Source organism: Peromyscus californicus, unplaced genomic scaffold (assembly GCF_007827085.1).
Source record: "Peromyscus californicus insignis strain IS unplaced genomic scaffold, ASM782708v3 Scaffold_3__1_contigs__length_106647218, whole genome shotgun sequence".
Classification (NCBI taxonomy): Eukaryota; Metazoa; Chordata; class Mammalia; order Rodentia; family Cricetidae; genus Peromyscus; species Peromyscus californicus.
The window spans coordinates 62,963,729-62,984,491 of record NW_026294551.1 but is presented as its reverse complement, the minus strand read 5'-3'; the positions used below and the strand labels follow the sequence as shown (position 1 = coordinate 62,984,491).

Sequence of the window (20,763 nt, the reverse complement as noted above, 5' to 3'; positions counted from 1 at the left end):
CTTCTAAATCCCCAGAGCCCAGCAAAAGGGCCATGTGCGGTAGATGTGTTCAAACCAAAGGTCTTGTTGAAATGAGGAGCTAATTCTAGGTCATCCAGTGCTGGACTACAGGCCGGTGTTCTCGGGGTGGGGGGAGGCAGACCAAGGAAGGAAGTAGGAGCCGGACAACTGAAGCGGTTTTGTTACTGTTGTTATTTTTTGACTTTCCTAGCTTCTGGCAGTTACCAAGGGGTCCAACAACTAGAAAAGGAAAGGCAGGGGGAGAGCTCTGCCTCTGGAAGGACTGCTCACCATGCTTTGCTTGAGGGAATAAAGATGCCAAGCTCAGCCGGGAGGCAGTGGCGCACACCTTTAATCCCAGCACTCGGGAGGCAGAGCCAGGCGGATCTCTGTGAGTTCGAGGCCAGCCTGCTCTACAGAGCGAGATCCAGGACAGGCACCAAAACTACACAGAGAAGCCAAGCTCAGAAACCAGGTGGGAAGTCACGGTTCAAGCAGGCTTGAGACAACACAGTGCTCCACCTGCCCTGCTCTGTGCCTAGAGTTTGTGTTTCTGGCTAGTTGGCAGGGAGGGCTGAGGGCAGGTCTTGGCAGGTCATCTATAGGTGGAGAACCTTTGTAGATGTGGTGGGCTAACAGAGAGGTACTCAGAAATGGATAGGATGAGGTGGGAGGAGGGGAGTGCCTGCCACAAGACAAAGGCACTGTACCTGGCGTACCACATGCCCCAGATGAAGAACCAGGATTGAGAGGGTGACTCACTGGTGCCAAGTCACCTGGGAGCTCCGGGGCCTTGACCTTCACCCAGCAAAGGATGAATGGCTCAGCCTTTGATGAAGATGTTTCGAGTAGAAACCTTGGAGCAGCAATGGCTGTCTATAAGTACAAATTAGTCATTTGCTAATTCATTCAAGACTCTTTTACTTAAAATCTGTTGATGGCTTATTTCCCACAGCACTAAGAAGGCAGTCAGATTTCCTTCAGGCTCTTTGTAGTCCTACAGGCTCTGGGCCTTAGATTTGAATTTAGCATGCCCACTTCTTTATCCCGTTGGGTATGGCTTCCTTACAAGTGGACTCATTCATCAAGGCCGCTCCTGCCTCAGGGCCCTTGCACACGTCTTTTCCTCTCAAAGAATGCTCTCCCACGTGCTGCTGGTGCAGGCTCCTTCCTGCTCTTCAGTTATTTGTTCAGACAGGCCTTTCACTCGCAGCTAAATCCATCACTGCACCTGCTGATTTTCTTCCCAGTACTTACTTCTCTCTAAAATTATCTTCGTTATGGACCTGATCATTGTTGGCTGTCTGTGTCTCCCCCACACAATGCCAGCTCCTTGACAAGCAGGGGACCACATTGCTTCAGTACCCAACAAGGTGCCACGTGTGCAGGGAATACATTTCACATCTAACTGGAAGAAATTTGAAGTTGACTCTCAAACCAAAGAAACGGTCACAGGTGAGGGCTAGTGGTGGCGTGGCGGCATGAGGGTGGAGGTCTGGCCCAGGACTGAGTCCCAATTCTGGGCGAGTGATGGGTGACCAGACCAAGTCCAGCTGCCTTCCCCCTGTCCTTCGCTGGGCTGCACCTTTTCAGGCCATCCGCCAAGCCCCAGCCCCCCAGACGGACATGGGGCGTGCAGTGGGGCGCGCGGGCGCCAGGGGGCGCTGTCGGGGCGCGAACGGCCCACCTGGCACCCGAGGCCACGAGCGAGAGCTGCCTGGCCGCCCGGGAACTTTTTTCCTCGCGCTCTCGCTCTCCTGCTCCCCCCGCACGTCGCCCGCCCGCCCGCCCGCCCGCCGCTCTTCCTGTGTGGAGGGGATCGCATTTCTCTTAGGCTCCCGCGGGCACCAGGCAGGCCCGGTAGGGTGCGCGGTCAGGGCCCGCTACGCGCGCCACCGGCTCCGGGCGTCCCGGTGCCGCCCCCGCTCGCGCCTGGCCTCGGACAGGCCGCTCGCAGAGCCAGGCGGCGGCGGCGGCGGCGGCGGCGGCGGCGGCGGCGAGGGTAGCTGGCAGCCCGCCGTGTCGCGGTCCGAGGAGGGGGCGCCGCGGCCCACCCTCCTTCCCGCCTGCTCGGCCGCCGCGCCCGACACCCATGGGCGCGCGGGCCTCCGGGCCGCGAAGTCGCTGCGCCGGACGCCGGGCCCCGGAGTGAGAGCGGGTACCGAGGTGAGCGGGGCGCCCGGCGCGGGGACAAGGACCTGGGCGCGGGGGGAAAGGGGGAGGGCGGCGGTGCGAAGCGTGGGGACCCAGCGGGCCGGGGTCCGGGCGGGGGCCGGGCACGAGTGGGGCGCGGACGCGGGGTCGCGCGGCCTGGCTTTGTGTAGCGCCGGCGTGAGGCCGCCGGTGGCCGGGTAGGGGCTGCAGGAGGGTGTTCTGGATCGTCGGTGGCCGGCTGGGAGCGGGGCGCTGGGAGCCGAGGCCCAGTGTCACCAAGTGTGGGGCGGGGACGTGGGGCGGCGCGGCGCGGGCCCGAGGGAGCTTTGTGAGTGCGTTCTGGGTGGGGACGGGGAGCCGGCGGCTCGGTGCGTAGCCCGTTCCCGGGTGTCCGAGCTGCGAGGGCCGCTCGTGGCCACACAGGACATGGTACTCGCCGCGTGTCCCCACCCGGGCCTGTGTGCAGGCCCCGCGTTGAGTAGGAAGCGGTCTCGGCGACCCGGGTGCTCCGTCGCGGCCAGGCCTGGGGCGCACGGGCCTTTCGGGGTGACGCCACCGTCTGGAGCCCGGGACACGCAAGCCTGGTGCTCTCCCGAAAGCAGCCAGGCCCGCGGGCCCTTTCGAGGCCGAGTCCCACGCCTTTGGAGGCAAGGGGACCTGTGGGGACTCCGGGCCGAGCGGGGCAGGGGCGAGGGCTTGGCAGAGCTCAGGGGTGACATTTGGACCTTGGGGTCACAACTGGAGGCCTTCAAGGAGGGGCAGAGGGGAAGCGAAACACAAGGCAGGCTCCAGGTCGCCGCGGCCCCAGCTTCCTGGGGCGCCCGTTTTCCCAGCGACCCGCTCCTTCTTGGGGCGCACAGTTGCTCATTCACACAGCAGGGCGGGAGTGCGGCCAGGAGCTGTGCCTTCGTCCCGAGAACCCTGGACCTGGGGGCTCTGAATGGATTAAACCCAAGCGTAATACGCTCCTGAGGACTGGGGACGTGCGGCTGCGTGCCTGCATGGCGAACCCAGGCCGACGCTTCGCAGCCCACCGCACGCACTCCCGCAGCGCCTGTGTCGCGGTTCTAGCGGGGCCCCGCGCCCCCCCCTCCCACCCCCCTTTCCCAACGGCAGTGCTGTGTTGAGAATTCAAGGGCATTACATCTGGTTGCAATCTAGTTTCATGCGGCTGCTGGGCTGTTAAGACCTCGCGCTGACGTCAGAGCAGGGGAATTACTTCTTTTTATTTTATCTTTTTTTAGTTGTCTGCTGCCCTGGGAGGGGAGGCGGGTGGAGAGTGGGGCCAGGCAAGCTGTGATGTGGAGGCGCCAGCGCGATGGGAGCCCAGATCTGGGAGCTCTGCTTCCTATCCTATCCGCCTTCTCCTCCCCCATTCTCCACACACTCCTCTCTCAGCTCAGCTCCAGTCAGACTCGGGTTGGGGGCAGTGGAGTGGAGGCCCTCCCTGGCTGACTACACAGCTGTTTCCAGAGGTTTCTCTGGGACGTGGCCCTTGGGATCTGGAAGCTGAAGAGTAATCTAGTTTCCCACCCCTCCTCCCAACACCCCAGAGGGGATGTGGGGCCCAAGAACAAGGCATAAACACAGTCATCCTAGTCCCAAGGCAGCCTCCCCAGAAGTCTGGCCAGGCTCTCTTCACAGTCATTCCTTGGAGAGGAGAGTGTATGGGGTGATTGAGATTTCAGGAGCCATCTTAGGAGGGGGGGCAAAATGCGACCTTCCCTGACAACCAGGTACCCCTCTGACTTGTGCAGAGGGGCCTCCAGCATCACAAGTGTCTTTATTTCCACTGGTCCATGAGGCCTCTGCATGCAGGGCCTTTATTCCCTTTTAGGCCCCAAATCTAAGCCATTGGTTTAAAAAACCCTACCCACGATGAAACCCTGCTGTGCATGCACACGCGCATACACACACACAGCCCAAAAAACAAACAACAACAAAACCCCCTGCCATGTGTAAAGTACTTTACTCACAATATATAGCAAAAAGGAAAAGTTTAGCTTTGTGCATTGGTAAGGATGCATGTACTGGTCGCAGACATTTTCTGTTCTAGTCTATTTGATTAGAAAAACGACTGATTGTCACCCACGAAATCAGCGTTTCACAGCCACTGATGGGTCACACCAAATTTGAAAAGGCAGGCCTAGGAAATGGATCTGCTGTATATTCCTTCAACAAACAGTAGCCGAGACCCTCCAGTTGCTGTCCTTTTTCATTGCTCAAGTAGTATGTGGAGAGGTTCTCACTGTGAAATATGCAGATAACAAAAAAGTATGTAGCACGAAAGCCCCTCAGTCCAGGTGGCCCTGTAAAGTTTGAGTGGATCCTTCCATCCTCTGCTTCTCAGTGTGTGCAAGAGGCTGTGTACAAATCCATAGTTGTATTCTTCCCCACATGAAAACATCCCCAGGTCTCTCATTCTACAACCCGGCTTTCCTCTCTGCACGGGAGAGGAGCAGGTGAGGTGCTTCAGGGCTGGACTCTGGATTGACTCCTGGCTCCACCATCTGCTGAGGGAGTTGTTTATCACTCTGGGCCTCAGTGTCTCCATCTGTACACTGGGAATCCCGGTGCTGACTACAGCTGTAGGTACCCATAGATGGTCAGGTCAGTGATTCTAAGGAAGACCAGCTGTGTGTCTTCACTGCTGCTGACTGCTCTTCTATGTCCACGGCAGCACATAGTTGCCTTTTTTTGCTTCAACCAGCTGCCAGGGCTGTGGTATATATGTATGTCTGTGACTCCTAGGGAAGAGGAGCTTTGTGCATTGGTAAGGATGCCCTCAGGCCAGGGTTGGTTCTCTTTGGGACAGGCCCTGGATGCCAGGCCCCAGAGAACATGGACTGTCCAAAGACCCACTGTTTTCAAGGCGGTGTTACCGTCTAAGCATGAAACATTCCCAGAAGGTTACTACCCAGTGACAGGTGTATGAGACCCAGGTTAACAACCAAGATCTTCATGGGAGAGGGGGTTGTGAGCAAGTGATGTACTGGGCATGGGTCAAGAAGGAGAGGGGACCATGCCTGCTGCTCTGGAGACTTTCGTGTTTTGGACACTTGACTCGGGGAAATGGTGAAGGAGCCGTTGTACCAGGGCCTTCTTGTTGGCCTCCCCGCCACCTCCCAGGTGAGAATGGAGTGATCTCTCCAAACCCCAGCAGCTACCTTGAAGTCTTCTTTTGATTTCTGAACAGAGGCGAACCAAGGGTCCTTCACATGCCCCGGGTCCTCTCTGGTGTCCTCTGCTCTGCCCCTGCACACTACCTTGCTTTCAGCTCAGCTGTTTTTGTGCCAGCCTCTTGAGTTTGCCTGGGCTGCCCTTTCCACCTGGGTGCCCTTCATCTGCCTCCCAAGACCCAAACAGACATCCTGTCTCCTCCTTCTGACCTCCAAGAGAATGAGTCATCGCTCTTTGTCTATGTCAGTGGCCCAGCGTGGATCTCTGAATGATAGGCCCTTCTGCCTTGCACATGAGACTAGAGCAGCTGAGTCTCAGTGACTCCTTCCAGGGCCCACAGCCAGAGGTGGGGACTAGAACTCAGATGTCTAGGAATGCTTCCTGGTAGGGGCCCCAGGTGAAGTGCAGAGGATAGGAACCTCACAGCCACTCAGAGGCCCCTTTGATCCTTGGCTGGGGCCTGTTCTCTGTGAAGACCTGTGTGTGTGTGTGTGTGTGTGTGTGTGTGTGTGTGTGTGTGTGTGAGAGAGAGAGAGAGAGAGAAAGAGTGTGTGTGTGTGTGTGTGTGTGTGTGTGTGTGTGTGTGTGTGTGAGAGAGAGAGAGAGAGAGAGAGAGAGAGAGAGAGAGAGAGAGAGAGAGAGAGAGAGAGAGAGAGAGCGCCCAGTCATCGCCATCGTTGCCCCCCCTCCCCAACCAGGGGACTGGAAGAAACTGGCTCATCCTGTTTCTCCAAGAATGAGGGTGAGCTGTGCCCCTTTCCGGTGGGTCACTGAAGACCCAAGATTGGAATGTGACACCAGGGAGGGGGAGGCCACAGGAGGCCCAGACTGAGACTTGGCTGCCAGAAGACAAGAGTTTGTTCTGCTGGTTCTGGAGCCCTTCAACCAGAGGGCAGGGGTGGGAGAGACGGAGACCGGCAGAGAGGCATGTGCAGGGCTCAAGGTGTGCAGGGTGTTGGGAATCGGGAGTGGGACAGAGGGGAACTTAAGGGAATGTAAGAGGAATTGAGGTGTTCTTGCTACAGACCCATAGGCTTATGTTCAGGAGAGAAAGCAGTCAGGGCTTTGGCCACATCAGGCATTCCTTCATGAGTTCATTGGTTCTTTGAGCATCATTTCTGTGCTTACACTCAACAGACCAGTGTTAGTCTTTAAGGCCCTTGAAGTGTTGGCACTGGGTAGACAATCCACAAATGCCCCATTTTTGCACAGTAGGTGCCTGGATGGTGGATGGCACATAGGGTCCTGTGAAGAGGAGAAATGCCTGTACCGGGTCCCAGGACAGGGATGTGGCTGGGAGCTGTGGGGGATGCTGGAGTTGGTCAAGGAATCAGTGTCCTCACAGTGGACTGCGCTTAGTCTGTAGGCCTGCGTTGCTCATTTCTTGGGGTGGCGGGTGTGTGTGTGTGTGTGTGTGTGTGTGTGTGTGTGTGTGTGTGTCTGCTAGTGGAGAGGGCTGCTGAGATTGGGCAGCAGGTTTGCTTAACACCCATCTGAGACCCTGTAGGGGCTTGAGAGAGGGTGTGCAGGGGAGACTGCTGATTCGCACAGTGGACTCTCTTGGGACAGATCAGCAAGCACCAGATTAAGAATCAGAGAAAAGGTCTAAATTTCAGCCACTGCTTTAGGGGAGCCAATTTTCCTTTCCCTGAGCATCGGTTTCTTCTGTCAAAAATGGGAATATGAATTGCTGCCAACATTAAAGGTGACAATGGCTTTGATTTGTTTTGTGACCTGAAAAGCAAAGAGGACCCTATAGCTTGGGGACATAAACACGAAGTTTGGGTGAAGCCACCCTGAGTTCAGATCCTGCATCAGCTACTGTTTGGGGGGCGCTATTTTCCTCCATTTTAAAATAAGCATAAGAGGGTCCTGCTGGCACACAGCCCTCCTCTTGACTGTTACTGTTGGGTTGATACTTATTTTTGTGATGCTGGGGATGGAATGTAGAGCCTTTAGCCTGCTAGCAAGTGTGTGTCAACCCTGTGCTGTACCCCAGCCCTGGACTGTTATCCTTACTGCTGAAGAGCTCTGCAACATGGACAAGGCATCAATGACTGTTTCCCTTGACAAAGTCACCTCTAACCCTCACTTGCAGAACAGGGAGTCCAATGCCTGTTTCTCTTCTGGCGAGGTGGAGGTCAGTGGAGGGAAGACAGATGAAAATGACTGGCTTCTGGCCACACTTTCTGTTTGCAGAGGGACTTTGGCCCAGAGATGAGCGTGGGACCCTAAGAAAGTATCCAGCAGCTTGTGATTTCAGTGGCATGTAACCAGTTTCATTTGTTCAGTCATTTATGCTGCGTGACTCAGATATTCCAGGGTGCAAGGGCTTTGGCCATCCCTAAAGCACAGTGCATTTTCTGTCTCTCTGTCTCTCTGTCTCTCTGCCCCCCCCCCCCCCCCCCCGGCCTCGTATGAGGCCAGAAGAGGGTGTTAGATCCTCTGGAACTGGAGTTGCAGTGGACTTTTAAAAAATGTGTATTTCTTGTGTGTATGTGTCTGTTTGTGGGTATGCCATGTGGTACCCTGGAGCTGGAGTTACAGGTGATTGCCAGCCACCCTAATGTGGGTGCTGGGAACCATCCTTGGGTTCTCTGGAAGAGCAGTATGTGCTCTTTAACTGCTGAGCCATTTCCCTCCTATGCATAGTTGTAAGCAGCCTGGCTGTCCACGTTCTGATCCAGGTTATATTACTTGGGCAGGTTACCTTCTCCCTTGCTCATTTCCCTTGTCTGTGAAGTAGAGGGCAGTGAGCACCATTCCTTACAGGGTTACTGGCAGAGTGAAGAAATCTGAGTTCATGCAGATAAAGCACCATAGTGTCTGATGTATGCAAAGTGTTCTCTTAGAAACGGCTCTTCTTACAGGTTGGCCTGGGGGAGGTCAACCTAGCCATACTCCTGCCAGGGGCAGCACCACTGGAAAGAAGTAGTGGTCCCTGTCCCTGCAGGAACAGTCAGCTCCTGGACCAGTACTCGATGCTGCCCTACCTCAGCCAGGCTAAGAGGATAATGTAAGGCTGGCCCTACTTGGCTGTAGAGGTGCATTTCAGGGAGCCCCTGTGAGGCTGTATTCACCCTAGAAGATTAAACCTTGTCTGGCACCAAGTGAGTGTCAGACTTGAAGAAGGAACTTTGACATCTAGTGTTAAAATCAAAAGTGTTTGCTAGTTGAGTCACCATTAATTGCCAGAGGCCATTATGCTGTTCCTGTATGTCCTAGGCAGGTCCCCCAACCTCTTGGAACCTCTGCATCCTTATTTATCAAATGGCTAAACTAAGTGCCAATGTATATATTTTTAAAGCATCCACAGTCCAGACCTGGGATGGAGCGGTTTCACTTGTGTGCCAACTGCCCTGTCACCAGTGTTGTCATTGTTTAGTTCTGATGTCGAGCTTGGGTCAGGCCCTGCCTTCTGGGAGCTTCTAGTCTAAACGGAAAATGAACAATGTTTGAGATTAGGATAAGAGGTGAAATCAAAACCACCTGTTCTGAGATGGAACAGAGGTATGAATTTGCTCATTTCAGGGGCACTGGGATAGGCTGTGGAGAGGTGGCTGTCAACTTGAGGTGATTTTGTCACTTGGGTGATGTTTGAGTCATGTCTGGAGGCATTCTTGGTTGTCCCAGCTAAGGGACACTGCAGAACACCCTGCAGTGCGCAGTCACTATAACAACAAAGCAGCTGGCCACGACATCCATAGCGCTGAGGCTCAACAAGCCCTGCTTGCAGAAGTGGTAGTAGCTGCATAGATGTATAATCCCTGCCATTTTAAAGCGTCCAGTCTGGTGGACATGCTGGCATTGCAGAAAGGACTGTGTAATAATCACAGTTGCATGATTAGTCGTGATGTGCTGAGCTAAAAGAAAAGTGCAGACCAGTGATGGCCTTCTGCAGTCTTTCTCGTCTGATGCATGGCCCAGTCTCTAAGGTTCAGAGGTGGAGTGGACGGGTGTCATTGTAAGGCTGGCTGCCAGAAAAAGACTAAGCCTTAGGGGATCTGGGAGAAGCTTCCAGAGATGGGGAGATGCTAAGGAGAAGCCCTTTTCTGTCTTCTGGTTTGAGGAACTGCAGCTCCTATTATGTTGTTCTGTCGAGACTGAAGAGACCAGGTTAGGTATGGGAGAATAGAGGCCATTGCTGTCCCAGGCTGTTCTGTGACTGAAACCTACATGCTGGCCCTCCTTTGCATTACATCCTCTAATAGGTGGGGAGACAGTGAGGAGGAACATTTTCATGTCAAGCACAGAGAAGAGTGGGGATGGGAAGCAATCCTATGTGTGATACCTTTGAGACAGCACAGAAAATCCCCACTGTGGCTCAAAATAGCACTAAAAACAGAGGGTTTGCCAAATCAGACTTAGCATAATGTTGACAGAGCTGGCTTTATTCCCTTGGGGTGACACTGTCTCCTGGGCAGAATGGGAGCTTAGGGACCTCAGGTGGAGTGGCCATGGCCTTTACCTGAAGTTTATAGAGGTCAGAGATGAGAAGAGGGGATGAGATCCCTGCAGACAGGGACACTTGGTGAAGGCAAAGGCAAGGAGGTGTGAGTCCTCTGATGAGTGAAGGCCTGTCTCCTGGGATGCTGAATGTGATGGTCAGGAGAGCTGTCATTTAATCTGCCTGGTTTGTGTCAGGTATCGGGTGGTCCTCTCTAAGTCTTATTAACTGTTTTGTGTGGATTATCAAGGAAACTAAAGCTCAGGAAGGTTAAGGGACCCACATGACCTCAACCAGTTGAGAATCACAACTATTGAGTGCCAAGTTAACCTAGCATACTACCTATCCCTCCTGCTAGTCACTCACCCATTCATAGACCATTGACTGCTGTGAAATAACACTGTGATCTGGAAAGAAAAGTTTTAAGGTTTGGAGACAGACAGCCCTGAGGTTGAATTCTGACTAGGGAGTTTGTTGTTGTTGTTTTCCCCTGTGGCTTTTTCTTTTGGTTTCCTCTGTTCTCTGGTGGGCACAATATTTTCAACTCAACCTGGAAATGGAAAGAGAGGCCCCAGGGAGGTAAGGACCTGCCCTGGGCCACCCAGCTTGGCAGGGTGCAATAAAGAGCTCTGGTGGAGGAGCCAGGCCAGATTGCCTATCTCTGTGCTATATCAGTGTCGAATTTCTTTATTTGAATGGGGAGAGAGGGCAGCCTCCCTCTGCAGGTAGAGAAGGTGGTGTGGAATGTGGCTGTTTGTTTTTCTTTGCCTGTGAAAGCCTTATTTCAGCTCACATTGACTGTGCAGAGCTTCTGACACAAGACATTCTCTGGGAGTGCCTAGCCGAGGTGAGCGTTGAGAGGGCACCCACCAAATAATGAGTGGGAACTGGGAACCAGCACCATCCTTCTGCCAGCTCCAGTGAGGCCTCCTGGTCCTCTTCATCTCCCTATCTCCTGGCAGACTGTAGGTTGCTTGGAAAGCCAGGGCAGCCTTCCTGACAAACAAATCTTGTTCACATGGAGAGGGGGAGGCTGGCTGAGCCTGGCTGAGCCTATCTGCTCTCCTCCCCCAACCCAGGCATCTCCCCACCCAGCTGGAACCCTATATTCTGAGACACTTTGAAGGGGCTCCAGTGTCATTGTCATTTGTGAAGCCATCAAACCGAGAGCCCCTTGTACTAGGGAGGTGGATTCGAGGAATGATGGGGTGATCATGAGGCAGGGCTTTCTGCAATGGCTGCCCCTCTTTCCCTTCGGCCCCTCCTCTTCAGCCCGCTGGCGGCTGAGAGAGGAAGCCCTGCCGGCAGGTAGCAGAGAAAAGACATAGGATCCAGGGGGGAGTCGCAGTGAAAGCAAACAAACAGGCCTTTGTGTGGCTTCAGATTGGCGGCTCAGAAGGGAAGCCAGGCCTGTGGTAGGCGAGAGAGGGAGGAGGTATGGGAGGTCGGGCCTTTGCTTCTGGCCTTAGTTGGGCTGTGGACAGCCCGAGCTGGGTGAAGAGGCCATTCCTGTAGACAGGCAAAGCTTGGGCCCTGCCACTTGACTTCTGAACGTATCTAACGAATTTACTCCCTGGAGCTATCACACCTCAGTAGTGTAATGGGCCTGGCCAGTGCCAGGCTCCCATCCCACTTTGCTGCCTGTGGCTGCTAGGAAGAAGTGGAGTGGTAGGGAGAGAATCATGGCCACCTGGGAGGACAGACTTTTCAGAGCCAGGAACACGGCGGGAATTTCAGTGGGGGAGGCAGTCCTGTGGAGGGGGAAGCAGGTTCACTGCGCAGTGACAGGCAGTGGGGGTCGGCAGACAGATGGTGTCAAGGACCCCCAGGTCTGGGAGCCAAAATGCCCCATCACCGGTGCAGGCCGCCGGGTTGGGGGCATAGACACGAAGACCGGCTTCCCCGTAGAGTGTGTGTTGGGGGGCGTCTTGGGTAGTAGTGGTAGTGGAGTCGTATTCATTATCCTAGTGAGGACACGCGCGCCGGCCAGACCCTCCAGGCTGCTCAGGCCAGGACCCAAGTCCACGGAGGCGCGGTCCAGCCGGACGATCAGGCAGCTGCGTCGTCGCTCCGGGGCCATTTCCTCTCCTCTCCACGACCTCGAAACGGGCGGCGGGAGGGTAGACGCCCGCGCTTCCTGCCCGCCAGCCCCGGGCGCCCCCCTAGGCGGCGTTCCACCCGGGAGGTGCACGGGGCCGGGCGGGGCGGGCACTGCGTCGCCATGGCAGCGCCTGGCCCATCATGCTCCGCGCTGCTGGGACCGGCAGCCAAGGCCCCGCCCCTGGCAGAGCCGGGCCCCTTTCCGGGAACGCGAAGCCGGAGGCGTGGCTTCCAGACCTGCGACGGTGCTCTCGGGACTCCGGGCCTGTGTGCTGCAGTTTACCTAAGAGGAAGGATACCGCTCCCTCCTCCTCCCCGGGGGAAGTCATAGGCTCGGTGCTTCTTTGCGCGTTCCCTCGCGGATGAGGAACGGGGAGCGCGTAGACACTCTTCTGCCCAGGCAATGCTGGGTCCAGAGGTCCCGCTGGCCCTCGACGGAGCCCAGCACTTGGCCCCCTTTTACTTGGCAGCGGTTTGGTTGCTTGGCTGGGAGGCATTCTTAACCTCCTGAGCCCGGGCCCCATCACCTGCCCTGGGGAATCCTCTTCTTGAACTTTGTTGCCAAATTTGCCCCCCTATAACGCTGCCCTTTCTCTGTATGCTTTTCATGCTTTGAATCTCTAACTTCACCCTCCAAATCTTTGTTTCCTCTAGTCTAGTAAGAAGCACCAATTCAGTTGGCTTCTGCCCCTTCTGCCTGTATGGAGCAGGCAGCTAAATTTAATACCGGTCTTTGAGTCTTAGCAGAAAGACTGTCTCTAGCAGCTGGACTCTGCCTTTCTTTGGCCTCATCCAGAGCACACACAGGAGAATGAGAGTAGGTTTCTGTGAAAGCAGGGGGATGCAGTCTTGATATATCATACCTAGACCAACAGTAGTGGTGCACACCTGTACTGCCTGCACTAGGGTGGTTGAGGTTGGGAGGCTAGCAAGATAGAGGTCAGCCTGGGCTATGTGATGAGATCCTGTGTTTGGGAACAAAATCTTTCCCAGTCTTAAGTTGTTTTTTTTTTTTTCCATGATGTTATCAGACTGTTAGTATGTTGACTGTAGAGAAGTCCAAAAGCAGGAGAATGAGGCCCACACATGCCTGTCATCCCAGCTCCTTGAGTACAGAAGGAAGACCCTTTGGTCCCAGGAGCTCAGGACTAGCCTGTGAAACATACCAAGACCCTCTTCTCAAAAAAAAAATGAATAGGGCCGGTGAGATGGTTTAGGAGGTAAAAGGGCCTGCTGCCAAACCTGGTGACCTGAGTTCAGTTATGGTTGAAGAACACTGACTCTAGCAAGTTGTCCTCTGACCAGACACACGCGCGTGCGCACACGTACGGGAAGTTATCTCTATCTGTCTATCTAATCCCACCAGTATGTAGCCAGTGTTGACATGCGCTTTCCATAGATGTGAATGTGAGAAACAATATAGGATGAGCACAGTAAATGCAAAGAATGAAGGACTCGTGCTGTAATTTGGATTTGTAAGGCACTTGGTGACTTTAATAGCTTTCTTCCCCTTGCTATAAAAGGAGGACAAGCTTATTATAGAACTTTTGGAAAATATGACAAGTTAAAAGGAAGAAATTTACCCATGGTCTGGTCTCTAGAGGTAGCTGTTTTGTCTGTCTTAGGGTCATCCCTGCTAGGTCTGTCCATTTTGGCACGCCACCACTCCTGTAGGTACATGAGATACAGGCTCTGCCTTTCTCCTTGTCCTGTGCATCAGTGGGGGACCGTGGATGGGGAGTTTCAATCTTAGAGCTGGCAGTCTGTTGAGTTACTCAGATAGCCACTCTACTCACCTTGCTGTCCACAAACCCTTGGCAGGTCTCTCTTGCTGCCCTTAACTTCTAACAAGAGTCTTGGACCAGGAGTCTTTCTTGAAAGAGGCTGAGGAAGTCACCTGTTCTGTACAGGAATCTAGAAGGCTCTCTTTACCCATGGTGAGACCTGGGCTCAAGCAAAGACTTTGGTTTACCTAGACATGCAAGGCTGGAAGGCTCAGACCTAGCCTCCCCAGAGCCAGACAGCCTTCACTCAGACCCAGAGGCTTTGTTCATTTCCTGACTACTCTTTTTGCCTGGACTTGCTGAGAATCAGGGTCTGCTGTCCTAGCTCCATAGCCTCTCACTGGAGGCATGCAGGCCTGGTACAGGGTACAACCTTCGTCTTTCCAGCCAACCTCCAGGCCTGGCTTCTAACTACGCTGCTTCCATCCACCCTCTAGGCGGCCTCTTTTCTTCCTGTCCTGACAATGTAGTCCTAGCCACCCAAGCCCTCTGAAGCAGTCACTGGAGGGTCAGCTGCTAGATAGAGCACTGAAAAGGCTCCTAAGATTAAGAGTGGAAAGCTTCCTAGACAGAAGAATGTTGAACTTGCATTTTGAGTGGCAGCTGAATTTAATGGATGGAAAACCACAGACTGTCCCTTTCCTGGCACATGGGCATCAGTAGCACCAGACCCTACCTGGTCACTACCTGCCACCACCAATGTGTACAATTGAAAAGATGGAGTAGGCAGGTTATGAGCCTGCAATCAGCAGTCCTGTAAATTCTATTTTATTAATAAGCTTATTGATGTAGTGGCTATTAAAGACCAGTTCACTTTACCTGTATGGATGAAATCTGCCAGGTTGTGTCTGAGATTCCTTGTCTGCACATGATCGATTTATCTGGGTTCTTTCCTGTGGGCTGGGCACCACCCATGTGTGGAATTTAACCACCTGAGGAGATGGGTACATGCCTGTGGATGTGAGTATATAGTCATGTCAGTCTTTTTTTTTTCTTCCTCTTTTTTTGAGGTAGGCTCTCACTATGTGGTCCAAGCTGGCCTTAAATTCATGGTAATTTTCCTGCTTCAGCCTCCTCAGTGCTGGATTACAGGTATGTGCTACTCTGTCTGCCCTTTGTTTATCTTTAGTTATTTGTTCTTTTTCCAACAAGAGATCTATATGTAGTCCAGGTTAGCCTCAAAGTCATGATCTCCCTGCTTCCACCTCCCAAGTAATGGGGTTATTACAGTGGTTCTTAACCTTCCCAATGTGTCTACCCTTTAATAGAGCTCCTTGCCAGGTGGTGGTGGTGCACACCTTTAATCCCAGCACTTGTGAGGCAGAGGCAGAGGCAGGTGGATCTCTGAGTTCAAGGCCAGAGTGAGTTCCAGGACAGTTGGGGCTACACAGAGAAACTCTATCTTGAAAAATACAAAGGAAAACAAAACAGTTCCTCATGTTGTGGTGACACATAACCATAAAAATTATTTTCATTGCTGCTTCATAACTAATTTTGTTGCCATTATGAATCATACTGTAAATATCTGTGCTTTCTGATAGTCAGCCCCTGTGAAAGGATTGTTCAGCCCCCAAAGGGGTCAGGACCCACAAGTGAAGAACCACTGGGCTTGCCACTATGTCCAGTTAGGTCAGTGTTGGCAATGGGTGTATGTTATGGCTATTCTTGGTTGTCAACTTGACTACATGTGGAATTAACTAAAACCCAAGCACCTGTGAGGGATTTTCCTTAATTAAAAAAAAGTGGGAAGACTCACTTTTAATCCAGATGTTTTGAGGTGGGGAGATCCACCTTTAACCTGGTCACACCTTCTGCTGGCAGCCTGTATAAAGGACACGAAAGAAGGAAGCTCTCTCTCTTTGCCTGCTTGACCTCACTCTGCTGGCAAGTCCATTCCTTCACTGGCATTAGAGCCTCCTTCAGGATTCCAGCATAGACTGAAGACAGACATACACGCAGGCAAAACACCAATTTGAATTAAAAAAAAAAAAAGTGGTGTGTTGGTGCATGCCTGCGACCCAGTACTTGGGAAGTGGAGACACAAAGATTGGAAGTTCAAAGCCAGCTGTGAAACACCAATACCAACAACAAAAAGGCAGAAGGCTCCAGCACGGTGGCAGAGCACTATCAAACAAGCTCAGGGCTTAGTTCCATCACCAGCACCACACAAAGCAGTGGAAGAGTCCCACAGCACCTCCTCCCTAACACAGGCCTCACTCCACACAGTACACAACCATAGCCACAGAACCGTATACTGCTCCCTACCATAGATACAGTCATATAGCTACCAACAGCACCCACTTATACATGAGAACAAACTCACATACTACACAAGCCCTCACAGGTAACTAAAACATGAATGATTTGGAAACCTGACAAAAATCAGCAGCCCCTCTAAACACTGTCTTAGTCAGGGTTCTCTAAAGGAACAGAACTCGGAGAGGGGAGAGAAAGAAAGAGAGAGAGAGAGAATTTGTTAGAGTGTACAGACTGTGGTCCAGCTAGTCCAATGGCTGTCTACCAATGGAAACTCCAAGAATCCAGTAGTTGTTCAGTCCATGAGGATGCTGGCAGCTGAGGGGTGGGCTTAACCCTCTGATGGGGGGAAGGGTTGGGTCTTTCCCTCAGGCCTCCTCAGTTCAGTTGTGAAAGGGCAGCAGTGGAACCCAGGTCCCCTTGGCTCTGATGAGGAGGCAGGAAAGGCCACAAAGAACATGGGTTTTTCTTGGCCATTGTGGCTTTTTGTAGCAATACTATATTTCATCTGGTAAACAGCTGTGTGTGGCAGGCCTATTGTATGCGGGCACTGAAATTATCTGTTGTCTGTATGAGCACTGCCCATAATGAGGGCTGCCAGGGTAGGAGACTGTAATTGAAGAGCCTACCGACCTGTGTTGGCATGCACTCATGCATTCATGTGTGAGAATGCACCTTGGTCACAAGCCAAGAAGAGGCCAAGAAGGGTGCAGTACTTCTCATGGAAACAGGAGTCCTAGCTAGGCTAGGGGCTAATCTGGGGACCGTGGAAAGGCTCGGTTAGTTAGAGCCACTGATTACCACAGAGAGTCTCTAGGCTCCTCCCTGTAACTCAGAGCTGAGTACAACTCAAGTAGTCAGTCTCCTCTCCCAGTGCTCTTCCCTTCCACCCAGGCTTCTCCAGCTGTTGGCCACAGCTTCCTTTGGAATTCTCCAGGCTCTGTCCCAGGGGATGCCTGGAGCCACCACACAACACAGCTGCCTCAGGCCCCACCTGCCATCTCCTCTTAGCCCTTGTGTTGTCCTAAGCACCCCACCTGGACTGAAGAAAGCACTAAAGAGATGAAATCAGAGGACAGGCCCTGATTCTCCCTCCCCTTGCCAGACAGCATTCAGTATTAATGCATTCATTCACTTATTCATGTGACTAGTATTTCTGAATACCCGTTAGTAACCAGCTACAGCTACTATGCTACATGGATGTTGGCCCAGGGGTGGTCCTGCCATATGCAGCACACAAACCTAACTCCTATTGTTTTGTTTTGTTTGTTGTTACTATTTTTGAAACAGGGTCTTGCTCTATAGTCCAGGATGACTTAGAATTCATTACATAGCCCAGGATGGTCTCCAACTCATGGCCATCTTTCTGCCTTAGTCTCCTAAGTGCTGAGATTACAGGCATGAACCATCACAACCAGCGGCTTCAGACTTATTTTGAAGTCTACCCATTGGTTAGATTGTTGGGGTAAATACTTTGGTAATTCATCCGAAATTCCCAACTTTATCATCCTAGATGGCTGAAGCTTTCCTCACCTCCTTTCTTACCATTCCTCTTGGCTTTGTCTCATATGGGAGTAGGGCTTCCTGGTTATGCATCCTGGCTTAAGTTTAAATCCTTACTGTGACTTTAAAAAAGAAAATTCAAGACATGGTGGTGGTGGTGGTGGTGGTGGTGGTGGTGCACACCTTTAATCCCAGCACTCGGCAGGCAGAGCCAAGGGGATCTCTGTGAGTTCAAGGCCAGCCTGGGCTACCAAGTGAGTTCCAGGAAAGGCACAAAGCTACACAGAGAAACCCTGTCTCAAAAAACCAAATTAAAAAAAAAAAAACAAAACAAAACAGAAAATTCATGCAGTGGTGGTCTTGGTGGTGGTGGTGGCGGTGGTGGTGGCGGCGGCGGCGGCGGCGGCGGCGGCGGCGGCGGCACACACCTTTGATCCCAGCACTTGGGAGTCGGAAGACAGCCTGGTCTACAGACGTGGTTCCAGGACAGCTTGGACTACAGACCTGGTTAGTTCCAGGACAGCCTGGACTGACTACAGACCTGGTTAGTTCCAGGACAGCCTGGACTACAGACCTGGTTAGTTCCAGGACAGCCAGGACTACAGACCTGGTTAGTTCCAGGACAGCCTGGACTACAGACCTGGTTAGTTCCAGGACAGCCAGGACTACAGACCTGGTTAGTTCCAGGACAGCCTGGACTACAGACCTGGTTAGTTCCAGGACAGCCTGGACTACAGACCTGGTTAGTTCCAGGACAGCCTGGACTACAGACCTGGTTAGTTCCAGGACAGCCTGGACTACAGACCTGGTTAGTTCCAGGACAGCCTGGACTACAGACCTGGTTAGTTCCAGGACAGCCTGGACTACAGACCTGGTTAGTTCCAGGACAGCCTGGACTACAGACCTGGTTAGTTCCAGGACAGCCTGGACTACAGACCTGGTTAGTTCCAGGACAGCCAGGACTACAGACCTGGTTAGTTCCAGGACAGCCTGGACTACAGACCTGGTTAGTTCCAGGACAGCCTGGACTACAGACCTGGTTAGTTCCAGGACAGCCTGGACTACAGACCTGGTTAGTTCCAGGACAGCCTGGACTACAGACCTGGTTAGTTCCAGGACAGCCTGGACTACAGACCTGGTTAGTTCCAGGACAGCCAGGACTACAGACCTGGTTAGTTCCAGGACAGCCTAGACGACACAGGGAAACTGTCTCAAACCAAACAGTACAAATAAACAAAGTAGTGGCTCAGTGGGCAGGATGCCAAGCCCCAAACCTACCTGAGTTTGATCCCTGGAACCCACATGGTAGAAGGAGAGAACTGCTCCTGTGGTTGTCCTCTGACCTTCACATGTGCCACCCCTCCCCCAAGATGTAAGGATGACTCCTCTTACCCCCCCCCCCATACCCCACTAAACTTTCTGTTCACTCCTGGCCCATCTTGTCTTCCCCCTAGTCTTCTGTAACACTTGAGACACAATCCTGAGCATAAGCAGTCCCTATGGGGACTGCCCTAGGCCTGCCTGTGTGGGCCAATGTTGGGGGCACGGGGGCTGGGGGAGTTAGATTCTGGCACTGTCCTCTGTGGAGGTTGGCCCTAGAAAGGATACTCCTCTGCTGGGGAAAAACTGGTATACATAGAAGGTGTGAAGTCCAGCTTCTTACCTCAGCTTGGAGAGGAGGATGTGAGATGTTCAGGGAAAACAGCATGCCAGGTAGAGATAGCTGGAGCAGGAGCCTGGCTGGGGCAGGACAAATGCTTGCTCCCTTGAGGGTAGAGGCTTGAGTCTAGAAAAGCGAGCAGAAGTTTGTCTCCTGCCTAACAAAGGCCACTGGTCACCATTGGCAATCTAAGTTTGAGATATTTATTGGGGTCCTACTGTGTGCAGGGACCCAGGAGTCAAGGCTGTGTGTGTGCTCAGTGGTAGTGGGTCCTGGGGGGTAAGCCTCTTCTGAGTGCCTGGAATCCTACCATGCCTGGTCTTTAGACATAAATTGGCCCCACCCTTGTCTTTACCCCCAGATGTCCTTGCAGGTAAATCAGCAGGCTACCAGGGTCATTAGGTGGCATCCCATCCAGGCAGACAGTGTACTCTGATTAATGAGGTGGTAGAAACCTGGAGGGATGTCTCTACTGGCTCATCTCAAGACCCTGTCCAGGCTGGCCAGGGAATATGTACAGCCCGTGTTACCCTGTGGGTTGAGTACTTCCTTGTACCTGAAGCTCTTGGTGCCTTACAGCTTGTTACCATCTTGAAATGGATCCTGCTAATATACCCTGTACATAGGACCACTGAAGCTATTAAGGGGAATCAGAATGCCCAGCATCACTCAGCTGACGGGACAGCTGACGGTCCATCAGAATGGACTTCAGATCCAGACCTGTAGTTTCTCCTAACCTGCGGGTTCTGGAGGTGAGATGTGTCAGGTGCTCAATAAATGCACCGGGATGACTGGATGACTAGGACAGCGAGCAGTGCACATCCCCTCCTGGCCTCCCATCCCAGGAATTGGGTAGCCATTAAACAAACTCAAGGACTCAGGTCTCCAGGCAGAGGAGGGCTCTCTGGACACTAGGGAGGGACTACTTCTGCCCTGTGCTATCTGCTTCTGGAGGATGACTGCCCATGGAGGTACTGTGGGGTGGGGGTGCTTTCTGATTAAGCCCTTAATGTGAAGAGCTGTTTGAACGCATGCTTGCAACAGCTGGAACAGGGACCTGCCTCCTAACTTGTGATAGGGGGGCCAGCTTCAGCTCAGAAAACTGTGAACTGTGCTTCTGGGGCTCTGTTACGGAGACACTGATTGCTATGACTCCAGTATTTGTTGGGCACATATATTCATGTTGAAGACATATAGGTGCTAGGAATTTGATCACACCCCCACTTTATAGGCTCAAAAGCCATTAAGATAGTAGAATTGGGTCTTGTATTTTTCTTATTACATTTTATTTGTTGTGTGTGTACATATGTGTGTATATGTGTGTATGTGTGCATGTGTGTGGAGGTCAGAGGACAACCTGTGAGAAACGGTTCTTTTCTGCTATTCGAGTTCTAAGAAGGCACAACAACAAGCACTTCTACCCGCTGAGCCATCTCAAAGGCCCTTGCTGGGTCTTTTAAATTCCAGTGATGATTTTCTTTGTTCCTCGCTGCTCCCCACACCCCTTACACTCACCGCCCTCTGTGGTTTATGAAGGTGGAAGTCTGCACATGGAATCTTGGTGTGGAGTCTTATATCTTTTGTGCCTCTTTGGCCTCCCTGGCAGAGCTGTCCCTGGAAGGACTGAACTGGCCAGCAGCCAGCCCAGCTCATCAGAATACAGCCCGCTGAATGGAACA

The 20,763-nt window shown here is 52.8% G+C and overlaps 1 protein-coding gene across 4 annotated transcripts in view; it reads left to right on the top strand.

Moving 5' to 3' along the window:
- Window positions 1-2,001: 2,001 nt before the first annotated feature.
- The window catches only part of Rai1 (retinoic acid induced 1), a 102,612-nt gene continuing 83,850 nt past the window's right edge, over window positions 2,002-20,763 (top strand). For 3 of the 4 annotated variants that reach the window (XM_052757327.1, XM_052757326.1, XM_052757323.1), the window contains exon 1: window positions 2,002-2,166. The gene's annotated coding sequence lies outside the window, so the exon portion shown is untranslated. The remainder of the gene's footprint in view (window positions 2,167-20,763) is intronic. The other variant, XM_052757324.1, reaches the window with a different exon arrangement.